Below are 8,829 nucleotides of genomic sequence, written 5' to 3'. Positions count from 1 at the left end.
CCTGAATTGCATTGTCATTCCTTTAATGTGACTCTTTTCTCTCCAACATGTAATTTTCCATCCGGAGGCTGAATAAGCTCCGACAATCCTCTGGCTAAATGGAAGAATAAATGAGGCAATTAGCGCTCCATGTGCACACTGTTTATTTTGCACAGGCCAACATAAAACAGAAGGCAAATAGGCCTCCGGGACCATAGACTCTGGCCAGATTGCCACTTTGCCCAGGCTCCCTACGTTAGTGTGGATACCTTCTTCACGTGAAACATCTTATGAGCGCACCCTCCCCAGGTTCTGTTCAAGGCAGCACCATTTGGTACTTTCGTGTACTTCCTTCGATCTTATGGGTCAATGAATCTTTGAAGCGGAAGCTGGACTCTCGATGGTTTAGTGCAGTGTTTCCCAAATCGGCAGTACCTCCACCCCCACCCCAGGGATGCGGAAATGATCCAGGAGTCTGAAAAAGCAGACACCTACACTTTATCCTGCATTAAGGACTATAGTACAATAGTCTTTAATTGCCAAGAGGGCGTGGAGTAATTTTTTTTTTCTGTAAAGGGAAAAGTAGGTCAAATAAGTTTGAGAACCTATGGCTTAGCAATAGAATTTTTGCCATCCAGGTGGGAGGCCCAGGCTCAATTTCTGACCAATGCGCTTCATGTTCAACTACCCGACATCAGTGCCATGTTGCTATGAGATTGATGATAATGTAGACTAAGATGGTCTGCTTTCGGGAATCAGCTAAGGAAATGCTATGGATCACAACCCTCTGATCATCAGCGAATCCTGGGAATGCTACGGGAACAAGCAGCATTTCATTCTGCTGTGTGCAGGGCTGGGAGAGGTAGCAACACAGCTTGAGGACAGCTGGTGATAATAATGTAATAAAAGACCATGAGGGGCTGGGCTGGGGTGGTGTAGTAGGTTACAGGTTGAGCTGCTACCTGGAGGGTCAGCAATTTGAAAGAATGGGCGCTCCTTGGGAGAAAGACAGGGCTTCCGACTGCCGTCAAGTTACCATCTCAGAAACTCACAGAGACAGTTCTACCCAGTCTTAAAGGGCTAGACTTGACAGTGAAATGTTTGGTTTGGGTTTGAGCTTGGGTAAAGAAGATCTGGTGGGAGTGTAGAATAAGTGTTCGGCTGCTAACTTCAAGGTTGGTAGTTCAAAGCCATTACCCAAACCTTGGAAGAAAGACGTGGCTGTCTGCTCCTGCAAAGGTGGAGCATCTTGGAAACCGTACAAAGGCTCTTTATTGACCCCATGGCCGTGAGTTTAGTTTGATTTGGGGTCTTGAGTACTCTTAGGCCAGCCACTAGGGTATTAGCACAACCCTAAAAAGGCAGGGCACTCTACTTCCTTAACCAAAGAAGACAAACTGAATAAACCAGGCCCCAGGTCTGGGAAAAGCCATGGGCGTGTCCTGCCTTCCTTCTCTACCCAGGTTGGCAGAAGTGGGTACTTAGAAGAGCCCGATTGAGGAGGCTATGGGAAAACAGGAAGGAGGCTCAATGATATTTGGAAAGTCAGTTTGGTCTTCGAGAATTATGCAGGCCAAATGTAACCTGAGAGAGAGCAGGAAATGAGATTTCTAAAAACTATTTCCAGATCTGCATCGAGAAGAAACCAAAATGATCTTATAGCTTTGGTCGCTTTTTGATGATCCGTTCTAAAGAGCGCTTCCTTTTAAGTATTGAAACCTCTGAAACAAAGAAAAACTGGATACCTGAAACTAGAAAGAGAGGTGGGGGTACAGGTGCTGAAATGCAACTGGATAGACTCAGATATTACTCAGATATGACTCAGATATTACTCAGATAAGACTCAGATATCTTCTGCCTGAAGATCGAGGAAACTTAGGGTTGGTAGAAACCTCGATAATATAGAACCTCCCTGTGCGGAAGCACCCCCACCGTCACCACTTCAGCACCCATCTGGCGGCCATCATTTTCTGGGACTCATCCAGCAATGGGCCCCTGCTACCTCACAGGACAAGCCACTACATCTTGGATGGCTGTAAAGGGTCAGGCCATTCATCCTCTTTTTTTTTAATCAAAAACGGCTTTCTGAACCTTCCATACTGTGTACCACCCTCTATAACTCGAACTTGCATTCAAATGTAACATCTTTTCCACGTGGCTACTAAAGCCCTCTCTGAGTTATGAATTTCTTTTCATTCAATTGTTTGAACCCTTCCCCTACCAGGGTGTCTGTCTTCTTCTGGCACTAATTATTCTTGCTAACCTGACGTCCCCATGAACCTCACCAATCCGTAAGAGAAGAAATAAGAAGCAGACTCCCTATGCAGTCCATGAAGCATATCTGGCGGTGCCATGGTGAAGTCCTGGACTGCTGACTGGGCGCTAGGTGATTTGACCCCACCTGGCAGCTCCACAGGAGAAAAGAGCTGGCAATCTGCTCCTGTGATGACTGTTTTGCTGCTTTTGCATGCCACTAAGTCCATCGTGATTTAGATGACAGCATTGTACCTCTAGAGGGTTTCTTCAGCTGGGGTCTACACAGGAAAGGAGGTGTCTGGCACAATTGTTAAGCACTTGGCTGTTTACCAAAACATCATCCATTTGCATCCACCTAGCAGCTCTTTGGTAGAAAAGAATTTTCCATCAAGATCTGATTCCATCAAGATTACAGCTTGGAAACGGTGTAGGGCAGTTCTACTCTGTCATACACGGTCAAGATCAGTTGGAATTTAGTTAATAGCATACCACAATAACAACAAGGTGCGGCGCCTGAGTGTTTGCATGCTTTGGCTTCTCCTTGAATGACTTTATTGGAATCTTTCAAAGGTATTTTTGACTTAAAACCAATGGAAGGCTGAGTGTAATCTCAACTCTGAAAGCCCCGTAGTCAGACTCGCAGGCTCTTGTGTGCAGGCCCTGCCTTCAGCTCTTGGCTCTGGCACTTTGCAGACTGGTGAACTTTGGATGGATTATTATGACTAATTGGACCTCAATTTTTCATCTATGAGGAATTATTGTAGCAGCATATTCCTATGATGGTTGCTGGTGGGGATTAAACAAATGAATGCATCCAAAACACGTGGAGTAATGAGTTATCCTCAGCTAACCGATTGCCATCAAGTTAATTCCACTCCTGGCAAACCTGTGTGTCCAGGGTAAAGCTATGCTCCGTGGGTTTCCAACGAGAGCCCTTCTGGTGCCATGGTGCAGTGGTTGGCTGCTGAGTTAGTTAATTGTGCCAACCTGTCCGATAATCACATGTGGGGCTAATTGAAAGGCAGAGGGATAAATGGGTGGTGAGCCTCACCTTTCTAGTTTTCGGGTCTCTTGTTTTGTGATGGTTGCACTGGGTGCAGCTGCCTTAGCAGTTCCCTGCTTCAGCTTGCAAGATTGACTTCCTACAAGGCATCCCCAAGGAGAAGCTACATGGACCTATCCCGATGCAGCCCTGGGTGCTGGAGCAGCCATGTGGAGACGCCTGCTAGTGCTGAGATGCTTATTCGTTCACTGACTCAGCTTTCCTTCTGCAGTCGGCATCATTGCCTCTGTTTTGTGAGGTGGAGGACTTTGTGGACTGGTGTTGGGTTAATGGGTTCATGTTGGACTAGTGGGCTTGGGCAGCATTGGGTTGGGATGTTTTCATGATGCACTTTTTCTTTACATAAAACTCTCTCTTATCCATGAGTTGCTGTGGATTTGTTTCTCCAAAGTACCCAGACTAATACAGCTTTTAACCGCAAGGTCAGCAGTTGGGAGGTGTTCAATAGCTAACACTTTTAGTAGATTCCCAGGCCTCTCTTCTGAAGCATCTCTCAGTGAGCCAGAGTCACCAATTTCTCATTAGCAAGGAAATGTGTTACCCATTTGCACCACCCAGTTTCTCTGAAACTCCCTAAATGCTGTTGCTCTTTGCAGGGACATGGTCCATTTACACTGCACCAATGTAAAGCTCCATTGGGAGGTATCAAACTTCCTTTTGCTTGGTCATATATATCCTCTCACCCCCTACAGTCACCCTACTGTCGAGTCTGAAGTGATTGGGAAACTGTCAGACAGGGCCCCGACTTTTTCAACATCAAGTTTAATTAAGGCTGGTGAGTAGCTCACTTGTGATGTTTCATGGCTTCCCCAGGTACATCAGGGAAAACAGATTTATTCACTCATTAAAGTGTCTTGTTAGGTATTTTCAGCAACTCAGAATGGCTGCTTCTTCCAGCCAGTTACTTCTCCCAGAAAAGACCAAGGATATAGCCTAACTCGATTGACTTCCAAGGCTGGCATTTACATCAGGGGATGATGTTGCTCTTCTAGAAGGGCCAAGACCTTAAACAAGGGTGGTTGTTGATTTAAACTCACCTGGTGGCATAGTGGTTACAAGTTGGTCTGCTACCTGTAAAGTCAACACCTTGATACCAGCAGCTTTTCTGTACGGAAGAAAGGTGGGGCTTTTCTACTCAGGTAAAGAGTTCCAGTCTCAAAAGTCCACTGGGGCAGTTCTACCCTGTCCCATAGGGTCCCGTTGAGTAAACGTTGACTCGATGGCAGGGAGTAAGCACTTGGTTGCTAATGGAAAGGTTTGAAGTTCTAACCCACTAGCTGCTCTGTGGGAGAAAGGTGTGGCAGTCTGCTTCCATAAAGATTCTAGCCTTGGAAATCTTATGGGGAAGTTCCACTCTCTTATATGGTTCATCTGCATCAGAACTAACTCATCAGTAATGGATTTGGCTTTGGCTTTTGTTTTTTGCCTCCAGAAACACATGAAAGGTTATGAATGTGTCGTGGTGAGGTCAGATCAGGCCAGCACCCTAGAGCCTGCTTCTCCTGCTGTTGTCCCAGGGAGTGGAACGATGTGGGCCTGGTTTCTGGAGTGCCTTTTGCAATGCACAGGCCTGCTTCTGGAATCTGCTCGTGGTCATTCTGTTTCCTTCTTTGCTTTGAACCAAAAGCCAATCCACGCCATTCTCCCTGTGACCTACTACACTATCAAACCATTTCATGTCTAAACCATACCTCAGCCACGTCCCCACCTGCCACACACTATACTTTCATTCACATTGCAAATATGAGGGCGCTCCCAAAAGTTTGTGGAAATATCCCACCACTTTCAATTCTCTTTTTCCAGAGACTTTTTTAAGCCCCTCAGTATATACTCTTCTAAGGAGACTCACTGTTTTGTTGCTGTTGTTGTTGTTGTTTTATGGAAGGAAGCAGAAATTCCCCTTGATATACAATTTGAAAAATTCCCTTGTCACCCCCATTTTTCAAAATATACTCAACCCTTCTCGGTGTGTTGTTGCTGTTAGTGGCCATCAAATCAATTCCAATCCGTGGTGACCCTGTGTTTACAAAGCAGAATCCTGCTCAATGGGGCATTTGAGGAGGTTGGGCTCGGTGAGTAGTCAAGCATTCAGATGCTTGCGCTCTAGGGTTCCATCCATGTGTATATTTGGGCTTTGTGTACATCCCCTATATTCTTCCTACTGTTTTTTTACTGTTTAGGTTAGAAGTGGAATATAATGGCCAATTGTGTGAACCAGACGGGATAAATGTAGAGCCTACAATTTACTGGCTGTATCACGTTGCACAAATTCTCTGCTGATGCATGCAATGCAAGCAATGATAATTCCTTCATCATAGAGCCATTATGAGCATTAGATGAAAACAAAATTCCAAGTAAGGTTCTCAGAAGAGCGTATGTTCAATCGTTACACATCAAATCAAGTGTGAGACTCTTGTTCTTGCAACTATTTTTGCCAGTGTTGTGTTACAAGTTCCTAGTGGGCAAGGATCCAATCATTCACTCATTGCACTAAGCAGAGATCAATAGTTAATAAAGTGCTTTTGATAATGGCTCATGGTGGGGATGAGAAAAAGGGAAGGAGATGCCAAGAAAGGCCTAGGTTTTTTGCTAAATTAAAGTAAGCAACAAGATTTCCTTAGCAACCAAATTTCTGAGTGCATTTCCAAGATGATCTCAAGCCTCCTATTGATAAAGACAATTTCCTGCCGTTGAACAGCGAACAGAGAACAGAAAAATAATTTGAGGAGGATGATGTCCAGCCAAAGAGAGGAAAGTATTTTCCGTGGCAAGTAGCCAGATACTCTTCCTAGAAAAATTTCCTCAGATGCTGGGTATAAGGAAAATGGATTTAGGGGACAAAGATCTCTATGGACTCTACACGTTCTCTACCAAAAACGACAGGTGAAGTGTCACTTCCTCTACTGAATCACCCAGACCATCATCACAACTGTATTTCACTTTCTGAGTGGACACTGCCTGTCATAAATGCCACTGAGAGCTGGTGAGGCAGAACACGAATGGCCCTCTGACGACTCCCTCCTTGCACTGGGCACCTGACCTCTACAGAAGCAGTGAGGCACAGCAAGCCTGGCTTTACTCTTCGGTGCCAGGCAACACAGAGCTCTCCAAGTCCAGGAACTCCATGAAAATTGCCTGGATAGTGACGTCGATAATTATTTGGTAGGTCAATGTCTGCCTTTTCTATGACTGCCATTAAGTCCAGGTGGTCCTCTGGCATTGGATTTTGTTTCCCTTTTCTTGTTGAAGCTGTGGAAGCAGCTTGCTGTTTTCCGGTTGGTTTATTTGAACTAGGTGCCTTTTTTTTCTGGGGGTCTCAGAGCCCTGGGCTCTCTCTTTGGTAGGTTAGTGTTGGTGTTTCTGTAGGCTGCCTATAGCCAGCTGCCTTGAGGGGTTGTGTCTCACCTTTGTCCTGCTGGGGTTTCCCTCTTTCCTTGGCCTGTGGTTTGTGCTCCAGGAACCCTCAGGTCTCCTTAAGGGCTGTTTGCAGCTGTGCACACTGAAGTCTGATGGAAAGTGTTGGCCTGTGCAGGGGAGTGTATTTAGGGGATGAGTTGTGGATTGGGTGATCTGTTCCTGTCTAAGGACACATCCCACAGGTAGGCAGGTGGGAGGGAGGGCCCACTTCTTCTGTTGGCATGCAGATACACTGCTCAGAGGACAGGATGCGGGGAGTGGGGGTGGGGTTGAGTAGGGAGAAGGGAGAATGAAGTAGGCAAGCCCCAAAGGCTTGGGTCCATACAGCGCAGTTGCAGAAGCTTCTGGAAGACTTGGAGTGTCATGGCAGGATGGGAACCTCTGTGTGTGGAGGAGGGGAATGGGGCAAGGGGTCTAGCTGGCAGGTCTTTGAGGCGCACCAATGCAAGCCAGAAGCCTATGAAGTATGCCTGGCTGCCCTGTGGCACCCGGGCACGAGCCTCTTAGGGGGGAGGGGCTGGTTGGAGGGTCTGTGAGGAGTGTCCAGACAGGGTGGGCACCAGGGGAAGAGGGTACTGACTGAGTCCTCAGGGAGTGCAGGTGATGGGGTTGAGGTCAACTTCTGGTTCAGAGAAGTGCTCTGAGCTGTCTTGGGAATCAACAGACAGAATTGACACCTCTGCTCGGCCCCCAAATTTTCCCACTCACCAATCTCTACGGTGCTCCGGGCTGAGCTACCTATCTGATCGCCATCTAAAAGCACTTATTGATGAAAATAAAAGCAGCAGCTTTCAGTATGGATTGCAACCCAAAGTAAAGAAAACAAAACCCCTCACAATTCTCTATTAAAACCACATCATCATGTGCAGAGAAAAGATTGACATTGTCAAAGATTCCAATTTGCATGGATCCACATCCATCATCAAGGTTCATAGAATCAGCAGATCGGACTCAAATGACACATTGCATTGGGTAAGTTTACTGAACAAAAGTTCACAGTGTTGAAGAGCAAGGCTGCCACTTTGAGGACTAAGGTAAGCCTGACCCAAGTCATTACATTTTCAATCACCTTGTATCAGTGGTTCTCAACATTCCTAAAGCCCCAACCCTTTAATACAGCTCCTCGTGTTGTATAAAACTATTTTTGTTGCTACTTCATATCTGTTATTTTGCTACTGTTATGAACCGTAATGTAAATAAATATCTGATATGCAGGATGTATTTTCATTGTTACAAATTGAACATAATGAAACATAGTGATTAATCACCAAAACAATATGAAATGATATATTGTAAAATATTCATTTCTAATTACAAATAAGTGAAATTTTGTGTGGAAGCATGGGGCAGCGTGGATAACAGTCTTCACTCCGGGTACTCTATGTAGGTGTAGCTGAATGTGGGTGAGCCTGCCTGGAGACGGATAGAGGAGCGTTGTCTCGGTTCCTAAGACCATCGGAAATATGTGTTTTCCGACGGTCTTAGGGGAACCCTGTGAAAGGATCGTTCGACGCCCCCAAAGGGATCACATCCCACAGGTGGAGAACCACTGCTTTATATGCATGTGAAAATTTAACAATAAATACCAAAAAAACGCAGAAGAGGGGATGCATTTAAATTATGCTGTTGACACAAAATATCAAAAGTCCTTGGACTGCCAGAAAATTAAACAAATCTGTCTCAGGAAAAGTTCAGTCAGAATGCGCTTTTAAAGTGTGGATGGTAAGACTTGGTCTCATGTACTTTGGACACGTTGCCAGGAAAGATCAGTCCCTGGAAAAGGACATCATGTTTGGAAAAGCAGAAGGTCAGTAAAAAAGAGGAAGATCCTCAAGGAGGTGGGCTGATACAGTGGCTGTAACAGTGGCCTGAAACATGGCAATCCTGAGGATGGCACACATGGGCAGGGTTTTGCTCTGTGCTACATAGAGTTGCTATGCGTTAGAATTGGCTCAATGGCACCTATAAATAGTAACAATAATTCATATTGCCTTCACAACCTGATGCAGGACCAACAGTCACCAAGTTTTAAAGTACAGTGAACCCTCGCCACTTCACGCTTTGACTTCCGCGGCTTCACTCTATCGCGGTTTTTGCGTAACAGCGCATGCTCT

Source organism: Echinops telfairi, unplaced genomic scaffold, assembly GCF_000313985.2.
Source record: "Echinops telfairi isolate 266 unplaced genomic scaffold, ASM31398v2 ScPeMD7_5868;HRSCAF=6743_0, whole genome shotgun sequence".
NCBI lineage: Eukaryota > Metazoa > Chordata > Mammalia > Afrosoricida > Tenrecidae > Echinops > Echinops telfairi.
This window is presented reverse-complemented; position numbering follows the sequence as displayed.